Here is a 15285-nt window from a genome sequence, read left to right on the forward strand (position 1 = left end):
CGGGGGGGTGGGCGTAGCTCAGATGGTAGAGCGCTCGCCCAGCGTGCGAGAGGTACTGGGATCGATACCCAGCGCCTCCAGAATTTTTAACACACCTACATGCGCACCTTGCCATGTAAGTGGAATAATTCCCAACCAGCAGAGGTGTGTAGGCAGATACGAGCGAACGATTAACATCCACAATTGGCGAGCGTGCTTTTATTCGTGCGCAGGAAGCACCCTCCTCCCACACCTACACTTAATTTAGAAACAGTACAAATGTTCCCATAAGATTCTCAGGCCTACGTCGGAAAGATCTGCCTTGCGCCGATTTCACGTAAATCCCACTGCACGTTCCCATTCTTTGCGTGCAGTCGTCTGCTACTGGTGTTGCTGGTTGTGACTGCTGATAACAGATGCCGTAGCAATCAATTCATGGAGTGAGTTGTATGTTTTGCGATAGTCTCTCTCTGACAAGGAAGCACAGGTGATATAGGTGCGAACACAGGAAGCTTGCAGCCCCTCGCTGCCTGCAGACACAGAGCAGCCACACTAGGAGAGCGGCCTAAGCCGTAGGCGAAATGTGCTCATTCGCTTTGGCGCGACGTCGAACTATAAATAAGGCTGTCACTAGCGTGAGCATCGTGTAAAGTCGGAAAAGTCATCTGCATGGGTGATTGCCAAGTTTGGGGAGCGTTTCGTAGTACGATCAGTGCAATGGAGACGCGGAAACTTGTTGTGTCCCAGTGTTTTGCAGTTGGATGACAAGAGTTTTACACAGTAGCAAAGAGCGAGGCACTGAGTTGGCATGAACAATGGAGAGCACAATGGGGCTCGAGATGTGCTTGTTACCTCAGGTGCTGTGTGATTGTCGACAAGGAGTGAAATGGACCAATTTGTGACCGCCCTTTCAATTTAAGACGTTCAAAACAGACGGAATTTGCATTCGTAATACCAGAGCATCGAAACTACTTGGAACTCTTGTGTATATGAACGTGTCCGCGCCTTTGTATTCTGGTACCTTCGCCGCTACAAACCAACCAACCATCGTGTCCGTGCACATCAGAGTCGCAAAGAATGGAGAATAGCCAGGCTTGGTCGTGTGTGTAGCTGTAGCTCAGTTGACAGATCGTTCGCTTAGCGTGTGAACGGTCTCGGCTTCAAGCCCCGGCTCCTCCATGTTTTGTGGTCAGTACATGGTAAGTGTTGGTCGCGGCGAACATAAACGCACGCAAAAAGTTGCAAAAGCAGCGTCACAGACTGATATGATGTATACTGTCATAAGGAGAGCAAGATGTAAGTGTGGGGACCGGCTGTTATCGTGGTGTCATCGAGTGCAGATCTGTCTTAGGTATCACGGCTTAACGTCATTGAAGTCTAGAGAGTGGACAACACGTTCGTCTTACTCAGAGCGGTGTCTGAACTCTATTTTCGACGTTATGCGTGCCACTTTCATTGTGGCCAACTACGATTCGATACAGAATGCACGAAACCTGAAAGACACCCTCACTGATACATAGAGAGTAGGGTTTGTCTGCGGAATAATGGGAGTGCAAGGGTCTGTGACGTTGTTATGACTGTATGTAGCACTACTAGTTAACGGGGGGGGTGGGCGTAGCTCAGATGGTAGAGCGCTCGCCCAGCGTGCGAGAGGTACTGGGATCGATACCCAGCGCCTCCAGAATTTTTAACACACCTACATGCGCACCTTGCCATGCAAGTGGAATAATTCCCAACCAGCAGAGGTGTGTAGGCAGATACGAGCGAACGATTAACATCCACAATTGGCGAGCGTGCTTTTATTCGTGCGCAGGAAGCACCCTCCTCCCACACCTACACTTAATTTAGAAACAGTACAAACGTTCCCATAAGATTCTCAGGCCTACGTCGGAAAGATCTGCCTTGCGCCGATTTCACGTAAATCCCACTGCACGTTCCCATTCTTTGCGTGCAGTCGGCTGCTACTGGTGTTGCTGGTTGTGACTGCTGATAACAGATGCCGTAGCAATCAATTCATGGAGTGAGTTGTATGTTTTGCGATAGTCTGTCTCTGACAAGGAAGCACAGGTGATATAGGTGCGAACACAGGAAGCTTGCAGCCCCTCGCTGCCTGCAGACACAGAGCAGCCACACTAGGAGAGCGGCCTAAGCCGTAGGCGAAATGTGCTCATTCGCTTTGGCGCGACGTCGAACTATAAATAAGGCTGTCACTAGCGTGAGCGTTGCGTAAAGTCGGAAAAGTCATCTGCATGGGTGATTGCCAAGTTTGGGGAGCGTTTCGTAGTACGATCAGCGCAATGGAGACGCGGAAACTTGTTGTGTCCCAGTGTTTTGCAGTTGGATGACAAGAGTTTTACACAGTAGCAAAGAGCGAGGCACTGAGTTGGCATGAACAATGGAGAGCACAATGGGGCTCGAGATATGCTTGTTACCTCAGGTGCTGTGTGATTGTCGACAAGGAGTGAAATGGACCAATTTGTGACCGCCCTTTCAATTTAAGACGTTCAAAACAGACGGAATTTGCATTCGTAATACCAGAGCATCGAAACTACTTGGAACTCTTGTGTATATGAACGTGTCCGCGCCTTTGTATTCTGGTACCTTCGCCGCTACAAACCAACCAACCATCGTGTCCGTGCACATCAGAGTCGCAAAGAATGGAGAATAGCCAGGCTTGGTCGTGTGTGTAGCTGTAGCTCAGTTGACAGATCGTTCGCTTAGCGTGTGAACGGTCTCGGGTTCAAGCCCTGGCTCCTCCATGTTTTGTGGTCAGTACATGGTAAGTGTTGGTCGCGGCGAACATAAACGCACGCAAAAAGTTGCAAAAGCAGCGTCACAGACTGATATGATGTATACTGTCATAAGGAGAGCAAGATGTAAGTGTGGGGACCGGCTGTTATCGTGGTGTCATCGAGTGCAGATCTGTCTTAGGTATCACGGCTTAACGTCATTGAAGTCTAGAGAGTGGACAACACGTTCGTCTTACTCAGAGCGGTGTCTGAACTCTATTTTCGACGTTATGCGTGCCACTTTCATTGTGGCCAACTACGATTCGATACAGAATGCACGAAACCTGAAAGACACCCTCACTGATACATAGAGAGTAGGGTTTGTCTGCGGAATAACGGGAGTGCAAGGGTCTGTGACGTTGATATGACTGTATGTAGCACTACTAGTTAATGGGGGGGTGGGCGTAGCTCATATGGTAGAGCGCTCGCTTAGCGTGCCAGAGGTACTGGGATCGATACCCAGCGCCTCCAGAATTTTTAACACACCTACATGCGCACCTTGCCATGCAAGTGGAATAATTCCCAACCAGCAGAGGTGTGTAGGCAGATACGAGCGAACGATTAACATCCACAATTGGCGAGCGTGCTTTTATTCGTGCGCAGGAAGCACCCTCCTCCCACACCTACACTTAATTTAGAAACAGTACAAATGTTCCCATAAGATTCTCAGGCTTACGTCGGAAAGATCTGCCTTGCGCCGATTTCACGTAAATCCCACTGCACGTTCCCATTCTTTGCGTGCAGTCGGCTGCTACTGGTGTTGCTGGTTGTGACTGCTGATAACAGATGCCGTAGCAATCAATTCATGGAGTGAGTTGTATGTTTTGCGATAGTCTGTCTCTGACAAGGAAGCACAGGTGATATAGGTGCGAACACAGGAAGCTTGCAGCCCCTCGCTGCCTGCAGACACAGAGCAGCCACACTAGGAGAGCGGCCTAAGCCGTAGGCGAAATGTGCTCATTCGCTTTGGCGCGACGTCGAACTATAAATAAGGCTGTCACTAGCGTGAGCGATGCGTGAGCGTCGTGTAAAGTCGGAAAAGTCATCTGCATGGGTGATTGCCAAGTTTGGGGAGCGTTTCGTAGTACGATCAGTGCAATGGAGACGCGGAAACTTGTTGTGTCCCAGTGTTTTGCAGTTGGATGACAAGAGTTTTACACAGTAGCAAAGAGCGAGGCACTGAGTTGGCATGAACAATGGAGAGCACAATGGGGCTCGAGATGTGCTTGTTACCTCAGGTGCTGTGTGATTGTGGACAAGGAGTGAAATGGACCAATTTGTGACCGCCCTTTCAATTTAAGACGTTCAAAACAGACGGAATTTGCATTCGTAATACCAGAGCATCGAAACTACTTGGAACTCTTGTGTATATGAACGTGTCCGCGCCTTTTTATTCTGGTACCTTCGCCGCTACAAACCAACCAACCATCGTGTCCGTGCACATCAGAGTCGCAAAGAATGGAGAATAGCCAGGCTTGGTCGTGTGTGTAGCTGTAGCTCAGTTGACAGATCGTTCGCTTAGCGTGTGAACGGTCTCGGGTTCAAGCCCCGGCTCCTCCATGTTTTGTGGTCAGTACATGGTAAGTGTTGGTCGCGGCGAACATAAACGCACGCAAAAAGTTGCAAAAGCAGCGTCACAGACTGATATGATGTATACTGTCATAAGGAGAGCAAGATGTAAGTGTGGGGACCGGCTGTTATCGTGGTGTCATCGAGTGCAGATCTGTCTTAGGTATCACGGCTTAACGTCATTGAAGTCTAGAGAGTGGACAACACGTTCGTCTTACTCAGAGCGGTGTCTGAACTCTATTTTCGACGTTATGCGTGCCACTTTCATTGTGGCCAACTACGATTCGATACAGAATGCACGAAACCTGAAAGACACCCTCACTGATACATAGAGAGTAGGGTTTGTCTGCGGAATAACGGGAGTGCAAGGGTCTGTGACGTTGATATGACTGTATGTAGCACTACTAGTTAATGGGGGGGTGGGCGTAGCTCATATGGTAGAGCGCTCGCTTAGCGTGCCAGAGGTACTGGGATCGATACCCAGCGCCTCCAGAATTTTTAACACACCTACATGCGCACCTTGCCATGCAAGTGGAATAATTCCCAACCAGCAGAGGTGTGTAGGCAGATACGAGCGAACGATTAACATCCACAATTGGCGAGCGTGCTTTTATTCGTGCGCAGGAAGCACCCTCCTCCCACACCTACACTTAATTTAGAAACAGTACAAATGTTCCCATAAGATTCTCAGGCTTACGTCGGAAAGATCTGCCTTGCGCCGATTTCACGTAAATCCCACTGCACGTTCCCATTCTTTGCGTGCAGTCGGCTGCTACTGGTGTTGCTGGTTGTGACTGCTGATAACAGATGCCGTAGCAATCAATTCATGGAGTGAGTTGTATGTTTTGCGATAGTCTGTCTCTGACAAGGAAGCACAGGTGATATAGGTGCGAACACAGGAAGCTTGCAGCCCCTCGCTGCCTGCAGACACAGAGCAGCCACACTAGGAGAGCGGCCTAAGCCGTAGGCGAAATGTGCTCATTCGCTTTGGCGCGACGTCGAACTATAAATAAGGCTGTCACTAGCGTGAGCATCGTGTAAAGTCGGAAAAGTCATCTGCATGGGTGATTGCCAAGTTTGGGGAGCGTTTCGTAGTACGATCAGTGCAATGGAGACGCGGAAACTTGTTGTGTCCCAGTGTTTTGCAGTTGGATGACAAGAGTTTTACACAGTAGCAAAGAGCGAGGCACTGAGTTGGCATGAACAATGGAGAGCACAATGGGGCTCGAGATGTGCTTGTTACCTCAGGTGCTGTGTGATTGTCGACAAGGAGTGAAATGGACCAATTTGTGACCGCCCTTTCAATTTAAGACGTTCAAAACAGACGGAATTTGCATTCGTAATACCAGAGCATCGAAACTACTTGGAACTCTTGTGTATATGAACGTGTCCGCGCCTTTGTATTCTGGTACCTTCGCCGCTACAAACCAACCAACCATCGTGTCCGTGCACATCAGAGTCGCAAAGAATGGAGAATAGCCAGGCTTGGTCGTGTGTGTAGCTGTAGCTCAGTTGACAGATCGTTCGCTTAGCGTGTGAACGGTCTCGGCTTCAAGCCCCGGCTCCTCCATGTTTTGTGGTCAGTACATGGTAAGTGTTGGTCGCGGCGAACATAAACGCACGCAAAAAGTTGCAAAATCAGCGTCACAGACTGATATGATGTATACTGTCATAAGGAGAGCAAGATGTAAGTGTGGGGACCGGCTGTTATCGTGGTGTCATCGAGTGCAGATCTGTCTTAGGTATCACGGCTTAACGTCATTGAAGTCTAGAGAGTGGACAACACGTTCGTCTTACTCAGAGCGGTGTCTGAACTCTATTTTCGACGTTATGCGTGCCACTTTCATTGTGGCCAACTACGATTCGATACAGAATGCACGAAACCTGAAAGACACCCTCACTGATACATAGAGAGTAGGGTTTGTCTGCGGAATAATGGGAGTGCAAGGGTCTGTGACGTTGTTATGACTGTATGTAGCACTACTAGTTAACGGGGGGGGTGGGCGTAGCTCAGATGGTAGAGCGCTCGCCCAGCGTGCGAGAGGTACTGGGATCGATACCCAGCGCCTCCAGAATTTTTAACACACCTACATGCGCACCTTGCCATGCAAGTGGAATAATTCCCAACCAGCAGAGGTGTGTAGGCAGATACGAGCGAACGATTAACATCCACAATTGGCGAGCGTGCTTTTATTCGTGCGCAGGAAGCACCCTCCTCCCACACCTACACTTAATTTAGAAACAGTACAAACGTTCCCATAAGATTCTCAGGCCTACGTCGGAAAGATCTGCCTTGCGCCGATTTCACGTAAATCCCACTGCACGTTCCCATTCTTTGCGTGCAGTCGGCTGCTACTGGTGTTGCTGGTTGTGACTGCTGATAACAGATGCCGTAGCAATCAATTCATGGAGTGAGTTGTATGTTTTGCGATAGTCTGTCTCTGACAAGGAAGCACAGGTGATATAGGTGCGAACACAGGAAGCTTGCAGCCCCTCGCTGCCTGCAGACACAGAGCAGCCACACTAGGAGAGCGGCCTAAGCCGTAGGCGAAATGTGCTCATTCGCTTTGGCGCGACGTCGAACTATAAATAAGGCTGTCACTAGCGTGAGCGTTGCGTAAAGTCGGAAAAGTCATCTGCATGGGTGATTGCCAAGTTTGGGGAGCGTTTCGTAGTACGATCAGCGCAATGGAGACGCGGAAACTTGTTGTGTCCCAGTGTTTTGCAGTTGGATGACAAGAGTTTTACACAGTAGCAAAGAGCGAGGCACTGAGTTGGCATGAACAATGGAGAGCACAATGGGGCTCGAGATATGCTTGTTACCTCAGGTGCTGTGTGATTGTCGACAAGGAGTGAAATGGACCAATTTGTGACCGCCCTTTCAATTTAAGACGTTCAAAACAGACGGAATTTGCATTCGTAATACCAGAGCATCGAAACTACTTGGAACTCTTGTGTATATGAACGTGTCCGCGCCTTTGTATTCTGGTACCTTCGCCGCTACAAACCAACCAACCATCGTGTCCGTGCACATCAGAGTCGCAAAGAATGGAGAATAGCCAGGCTTGGTCGTGTGTGTAGCTGTAGCTCAGTTGACAGATCGTTCGCTTAGCGTGTGAACGGTCTCGGGTTCAAGCCCTGGCTCCTCCATGTTTTGTGGTCAGTACATGGTAAGTGTTGGTCGCGGCGAACATAAACGCACGCAAAAAGTTGCAAAAGCAGCGTCACAGACTGATATGATGTATACTGTCATAAGGAGAGCAAGATGTAAGTGTGGGGACCGGCTGTTATCGTGGTGTCATCGAGTGCAGATCTGTCTTAGGTATCACGGCTTAACGTCATTGAAGTCTAGAGAGTGGACAACACGTTCGTCTTACTCAGAGCGGTGTCTGAACTCTATTTTCGACGTTATGCGTGCCACTTTCATTGTGGCCAACTACGATTCGATACAGAATGCACGAAACCTGAAAGACACCCTCACTGATACATAGAGAGTAGGGTTTGTCTGCGGAATAACGGGAGTGCAAGGGTCTGTGACGTTGATATGACTGTATGTAGCACTACTAGTTAATGGGGGGGTGGGCGTAGCTCATATGGTAGAGCGCTCGCTTAGCGTGCCAGAGGTACTGGGATCGATACCCAGCGCCTCCAGAATTTTTAACACACCTACATGCGCACCTTGCCATGCAAGTGGAATAATTCCCAACCAGCAGAGGTGTGTAGGCAGATACGAGCGAACGATTAACATCCACAATTGGCGAGCGTGCTTTTATTCGTGCGCAGGAAGCACCCTCCTCCCACACCTACACTTAATTTAGAAACAGTACAAATGTTCCCATAAGATTCTCAGGCTTACGTCGGAAAGATCTGCCTTGCGCCGATTTCACGTAAATCCCACTGCACGTTCCCATTCTTTGCGTGCAGTCGGCTGCTACTGGTGTTGCTGGTTGTGACTGCTGATAACAGATGCCGTAGCAATCAATTCATGGAGTGAGTTGTATGTTTTGCGATAGTCTGTCTCTGACAAGGAAGCACAGGTGATATAGGTGCGAACACAGGAAGCTTGCAGCCCCTCGCTGCCTGCAGACACAGAGCAGCCACACTAGGAGAGCGGCCTAAGCCGTAGGCGAAATGTGCTCATTCGCTTTGGCGCGACGTCGAACTATAAATAAGGCTGTCACTAGCGTGAGCGATGCGTGAGCGTCGTGTAAAGTCGGAAAAGTCATCTGCATGGGTGATTGCCAAGTTTGGGGAGCGTTTCGTAGTACGATCAGTGCAATGGAGACGCGGAAACTTGTTGTGTCCCAGTGTTTTGCAGTTGGATGACAAGAGTTTTACACAGTAGCAAAGAGCGAGGCACTGAGTTGGCATGAACAATGGAGAGCACAATGGGGCTCGAGATGTGCTTGTTACCTCAGGTGCTGTGTGATTGTGGACAAGGAGTGAAATGGACCAATTTGTGACCGCCCTTTCAATTTAAGACGTTCAAAACAGACGGAATTTGCATTCGTAATACCAGAGCATCGAAACTACTTGGAACTCTTGTGTATATGAACGTGTCCGCGCCTTTTTATTCTGGTACCTTCGCCGCTACAAACCAACCAACCATCGTGTCCGTGCACATCAGAGTCGCAAAGAATGGAGAATAGCCAGGCTTGGTCGTGTGTGTAGCTGTAGCTCAGTTGACAGATCGTTCGCTTAGCGTGTGAACGGTCTCGGGTTCAAGCCCCGGCTCCTCCATGTTTTGTGGTCAGTACATGGTAAGTGTTGGTCGCGGCGAACATAAACGCACGCAAAAAGTTGCAAAAGCAGCGTCACAGACTGATATGATGTATACTGTCATAAGGAGAGCAAGATGTAAGTGTGGGGACCGGCTGTTATCGTGGTGTCATCGAGTGCAGATCTGTCTTAGGTATCACGGCTTAACGTCATTGAAGTCTAGAGAGTGGACAACACGTTCGTCTTACTCAGAGCGGTGTCTGAACTCTATTTTCGACGTTATGCGTGCCACTTTCATTGTGGCCAACTACGATTCGATACAGAATGCACGAAACCTGAAAGACACCCTCACTGATACATAGAGAGTAGGGTTTGTCTGCGGAATAACGGGAGTGCAAGGGTCTGTGACGTTGATATGACTGTATGTAGCACTACTAGTTAATGGGGGGGTGGGCGTAGCTCATATGGTAGAGCGCTCGCTTAGCGTGCCAGAGGTACTGGGATCGATACCCAGCGCCTCCAGAATTTTTAACACACCTACATGCGCACCTTGCCATGCAAGTGGAATAATTCCCAACCAGCAGAGGTGTGTAGGCAGATACGAGCGAACGATTAACATCCACAATTGGCGAGCGTGCTTTTATTCGTGCGCAGGAAGCACCCTCCTCCCACACCTACACTTAATTTAGAAACAGTACAAATGTTCCCATAAGATTCTCAGGCTTACGTCGGAAAGATCTGCCTTGCGCCGATTTCACGTAAATCCCACTGCACGTTCCCATTCTTTGCGTGCAGTCGGCTGCTACTGGTGTTGCTGGTTGTGACTGCTGATAACAGATGCCGTAGCAATCAATTCATGGAGTGAGTTGTATGTTTTGCGATAGTCTGTCTCTGACAAGGAAGCACAGGTGATATAGGTGCGAACACAGGAAGCTTGCAGCCCCTCGCTGCCTGCAGACACAGAGCAGCCACACTAGGAGAGCGGCCTAAGCCGTAGGCGAAATGTGCTCATTCGCTTTGGCGCGACGTCGAACTATAAATAAGGCTGTCACTAGCGTGAGCGATGCGTGAGCGTCGTGTAAAGTCGGAAAAGTCATCTGCATGGGTGATTGCCAAGTTTGGGGAGCGTTTCGTAGTACGATCAGTGCAATGGAGACGCGGAAACTTGTTGTGTCCCAGTGTTTTGCAGTTGGATGACAAGAGTTTTACACAGTAGCAAAGAGCGAGGCACTGAGTTGGCATGAACAATGGAGAGCACAATGGGGCTCGAGATGTGCTTGTTACCTCAGGTGCTGTGTGATTGTCGACAAGGAGTGAAATGGACCAATTTGTGACCGCCCTTTCAATTTAAGACGTTCAAAACAGACGGAATTTGCATTCGTAATACCAGAGCATCGAAACTACTTGGAACTCTTGTGTATATGAACGTGTCCGCGCCTTTGTATTCTGGTACCTTCGCCGCTACAATCAACCAACCATCGTGTCCGTGCACATCAGAGTCGCAAAGAATGGAGAATAGCCAGGCTTGGTCGTGTGTGTAGCTGTAGCTCAGTTGACAGATCGTTCGCTTAGCGTGTGAACGGTCTCGGGTTCAAGCCCCGGCTCCTCCATGTTTTGTGGTCAGTACATGGTAAGTGTTGGTCGCGGCGAACATAAACGCACGCAAAAAGTTGCAAAAGCAGCGTCACAGACTGATATGATGTATACTGTCATAAGGAGAGCAAGATGTAAGTGTGGGGACCGGCTGTTATCGTGGTGTCATCGAGTGCAGATCTGTCTTAGGTATCACGGCTTAACGTCATTGAAGTCAAGAGAGTGGACAACACGTTCGTCTTACTCAGAGCGGTGTCTGAACTCTATTTTCGACGTTATGCGTGCCACTTTCATTGTGGCCAACTACGATTCGATACAGAATGCACGAAACCTGAAAGACACCCTCACTGATACATAGAGAGTAGGGTTTGTCTGCGGAATAACGGGAGTGCAAGGGTCTGTGACGTTGATATGACTGTATGTAGCACTACTAGTTAATGGGGGGGTGGGCGTAGCTCATATGGTAGAGCGCTCGCTTAGCGTGCCAGAGGTACTGGGATCGATACCCAGCGCCTCCAGAATTTTTAACACACCTACATGCGCACCTTGCCATGCAAGTGGAATAATTCCCAACCAGCAGAGGTGTGTAGGCAGATACGAGCGAACGATTAACATCCACAATTGGCGAGCGTGCTTTTATTCGTGCGCAGGAAGCACCCTCCTCCCACACCTACACTTAATTTAGAAACAGTACAAATGTTCCCATAAGATTCTCAGGCTTACGTCGGAAAGATCTGCCTTGCGCCGATTTCACGTAAATCCCACTGCACGTTCCCATTCTGTGAGTGCAGTCGGCTGCTACTGGTGTTGCTGGTTGTGACTGCTGATAACAGATGCCGTAGCAATCAATTCATGGAGTGAGTTGTATGTTTTGCGATAGTCTGTCTCTGACAAGGAAGCACAGGTGATATAGGTGCGAACACAGGAAGCTTGCAGCCCCTCGCTGCCTGCAGACACAGAGCAGCCACACTAGGAGAGCGGCCTAAGCCGTAGGCGAAATGTGCTCATTCGCTTTGGCGCGACGTCGAACTATAAATAAGGCTGTCACTAGCGTGAGCGATGCGTGAGCGTCGTGTAAAGTCGGAAAAGTCATCTGCATGGGTGATTGCCAAGTTTGGGGAGCGTTTCGTAGTACGATCAGTGCAATGGAGACGCGGAAACTTGTTGTGTCCCAGTGTTTTGCAGTTGGATGACAAGAGTTTTACACAGTAGCAAAGAGCGAGGCACTGAGTTGGCATGAACAATGGAGAGCACAATGGGGCTCGAGATGTGCTTGTTACCTCAGGTGCTGTGTGATTGTGGACAAGGAGTGAAATGGACCAATTTGTGACCGCCCTTTCAATTTAAGACGTTCAAAACAGACGGAATTTGCATTCGTAATACCAGAGCATCGAAACTACTTGGAACTCTTGTGTATATGAACGTGTCCGCGCCTTTTTATTCTGGTACCTTCGCCGCTACAAACCAACCAACCATCGTGTCCGTGCACATCAGAGTCGCAAAGAATGGAGAATAGCCAGGCTTGGTCGTGTGTGTAGCTGTAGCTCAGTTGACAGATCGTTCGCTTAGCGTGTGAACGGTCTCGGGTTCAAGCCCCGGCTCCTCCATGTTTTGTGGTCAGTACATGGTAAGTGTTGGTCGCGGCGAACATAAACGCACGCAAAAAGTTGCAAAAGCAGCGTCACAGACTGATATGATGTATACTGTCATAAGGAGAGCAAGATGTAAGTGTGGGGACCGGCTGTTATCGTGGTGTCATCGAGTGCAGATCTGTCTTAGGTATCACGGCTTAACGTCATTGAAGTCTAGAGAGTGGACAACACGTTCGTCTTACTCAGAGCGGTGTCTGAACTCTATTTTCGACGTTATGCGTGCCACTTTCATTGTGGCCAACTACGATTCGATACAGAATGCACGAAACCTGAAAGACACCCTCACTGATACATAGAGAGTAGGGTTTGTCTGCGGAATAACGGGAGTGCAAGGGTCTGTGACGTTGATATGACTGTATGTAGCACTACTAGTTAATGGGGGGGTGGGCGTAGCTCAGATGGTAGAGCGCTCGCTTAGCGTGCCAGAGGTACTGGGATCGATACCCAGCGCCTCCAGAATTTTTAACACACCTACATGCGCACCTTGCCATGCAAGTGGAATAATTCCCAACCAGCTGAGGTGTGTAGGCAGATACGAGCGAACGATTAACATCCACAATTGGCGAGCGTGCTTTTATTCGTGCGCAGGAAGCACCCTCCTCCCACACCTACACTTAATTTAGAAACAGTACAAATGTTCCCATAAGATTCTCAGGCTTACGTCGGAAAGATCTGCCTTGCGCCGATTTCACGTAAATCCCACTGCACGTTCCCATTCTTTGCGTGCAGTCGGCTGCTACTGGTGTTGCTGGTTGTGACTGCTGATAACAGATGCCGTAGCAATCAATTCATGGAGTGAGTTGTATGTTTTGCGATAGTCTGTCTCTGACAAGGAAGCACAGGTGATATAGGTGCGAACACAGGAAGCTTGCAGCCCCTCGCTGCCTGCAGACACAGAGCAGCCACACTAGGAGAGCGGCCTAAGCCGTAGGCGAAATGTGCTCATTCGCTTTGGCGCGACGTCGAACTATAAATAAGGCTGTCACTAGCGTGAGCGATGCGTGAGCGTTGCGTGAGCGTCGTGTAAAGTCGGAAAAGTCATCTGCATGGGTGATTGCCAAGTTTGGGGAGCGTTTCGTAGTACGATCAGTGCAATGGAGACGCGGAAACTTGTTGTGTCCCAGTGTTTTGCAGTTGGATGACAAGAGTTTTACACAGTAGCAAAGAGCGAGGCACTGAGTTGGCATGAACAATGGAGAGCACAATGGGGCTCGAGATGTGCTTGTTACCTCAGGTGCTGTGTGATTGTCGACAAGGAGTGAAATGGACCAATTTGTGACCGCCCTTTCAATTTAAGACGTTCAAAACAGACGGAATTTGCATTCGTAATACCAGAGCATCGAAACTACTTGGAACTCTTGTGTATATGAACGTGTCCGCGCCTTTGTATTCTGGTACCTTCGCCGCTACAAACCAACCAACCATCGTGTCCGTGCACATCAGAGTCGCAAAGAATGGAGAATAGCCAGGCTTGGTCGTGTGTGTAGCTGTAGCTCAGTTGACAGATCGTTCGCTTAGCGTGTGAACGGTCTCGGGTTCAAGCCCCGGCTCCTCCATGTTTTGTGGTCAGTACATGGTAAGTGTTGGTCGCGGCGAACATAAACGCACGCAAAAAGTTGCAAAAGCAGCGTCACAGACTGATATGATGTATACTGTCATAAGGAGAGCAAGATGTAAGTGTGGGGACCGGCTGTTATCGTGGTGTCATCGAGTGCAGATCTGTCTTAGGTATCACGGCTTAACGTCATTGAAGTCTAGAGAGTGGACAACACGTTCGTCTTACTCAGAGCGGTGTCTGAACTCTATTTTCGACGTTATGCATGCCACTTTCATTGTGGCCAACTACGATTCGATACAGAATGCACGAAACCTGAAAGACACCCTCACTGATACATAGAGAGTAGGGTTTGTCTGCGGAATAATGGGAGTGCAAGGGTCTGTGACGTTGTTATGACTGTATGTAGCACTACTAGTTAACGGGGGGGTGGGCGTAGCTCAGATGGTAGAGCGCTCGCCCAGCGTGCGAGAGGTACTGGGATCGATACCCAGCGCCTCCAGAATTTTTAACACACCTACATGCGCACCTTGCCATGTAAGTGGAATAATTCCCAACCAGCAGAGGTGTGTAGGCAGATACGAGCGAACGATTAACATCCACAATTGGCGAGCGTGCTTTTATTCGTGCGCAGGAAGCACCCTCCTCCCACACCTACACTTAATTTAGAAACAGTACAAATGTTCCCATAAGATTCTCAGGCCTACGTCGGAAAGATCTGCCTTGCGCCGATTTCACGTAAATCCCACTGCACGTTCCCATTCTTTGCGTGCAGTCGGCTGCTACTGGTGTTGCTGGTTGTGACTGCTGATAACAGATGCCGTAGCAATCAATTCATGGAGTGAGTTGTATGTTTTGCGATAGTCTGTCTCTGACAAGGAAGCACAGGTGATATAGGTGCGAACACAGGAAGCTTGCAGCCCCTCGCTGCCTGCAGACACAGAGCAGCCACACTAGGAGAGCGGCCTAAGCCGTAGGCGAAATGTGCTCATTCGCTTTGGCGCGACGTCGAACTATAAATAAGGCTGTCACTAGCGTGAGCGTCGTGTAAAGTCGGAAAAGTCATCTGCATGGGTGATTGCCAAGTTTGGGGAGCGTTTCGTAGTACGATCAGTGCAATGGAGACGCGGAAACTTGTTGTGTCCCAGTGTTTTGCAGTTGGATGACAAGAGTTTTACACAGTAGCAAAGAGCGAGGCACTGAGTTGGCATGAACAATGGAGAGCACAATGGGGCTCGAGATGTGCTTGTTACCTCAGGTGCTGTGTGATTGTCGACAAGGAGTGAAATGGACCAATTTGTGACCGCCCTTTCAATTTAAGACGTTCAAAACAGACGGAATTTGCATTCGTAATACCAGAGCATCGAAACTACTTGGAACTCTTGTGTATATGAACGTGTCCGCGCCTTTGTATTCTGGTACCTTCGCC

General features: G+C 49.2%; 4 non-coding genes across 4 annotated transcripts; all 4 read left to right on the forward strand.

The window, feature by feature from the left end:
- The first annotated feature begins 6 nt into the window (after positions 1-6).
- On the forward strand, positions 7-80 carry Trnaa-agc (transfer RNA alanine (anticodon AGC)). Its single transcript has one exon. It is a non-coding gene; the product is annotated as a tRNA-Ala (tRNA).
- Positions 81-1586: 1506 nt separating this feature from the next.
- On the forward strand, positions 1587-1660 carry Trnaa-agc (transfer RNA alanine (anticodon AGC)). Its single transcript has one exon. It is a non-coding gene; the product is annotated as a tRNA-Ala (tRNA).
- A 4675-nt stretch (positions 1661-6335) lies between these two features.
- On the forward strand, positions 6336-6409 carry Trnaa-agc (transfer RNA alanine (anticodon AGC)). The gene has a single exon. It is a non-coding gene; the product is annotated as a tRNA-Ala (tRNA).
- A 7875-nt stretch (positions 6410-14284) lies between these two features.
- Positions 14285-14358, forward strand: Trnaa-agc (transfer RNA alanine (anticodon AGC)). Its single transcript has one exon. It is a non-coding gene; the product is annotated as a tRNA-Ala (tRNA).
- The last annotated feature ends 927 nt before the right edge of the window (positions 14359-15285 follow it).

This window comes from Schistocerca gregaria, unplaced genomic scaffold, assembly GCF_023897955.1.
Source record: "Schistocerca gregaria isolate iqSchGreg1 unplaced genomic scaffold, iqSchGreg1.2 ptg000451l, whole genome shotgun sequence".
NCBI lineage: Eukaryota > Metazoa > Arthropoda > Insecta > Orthoptera > Acrididae > Schistocerca > Schistocerca gregaria.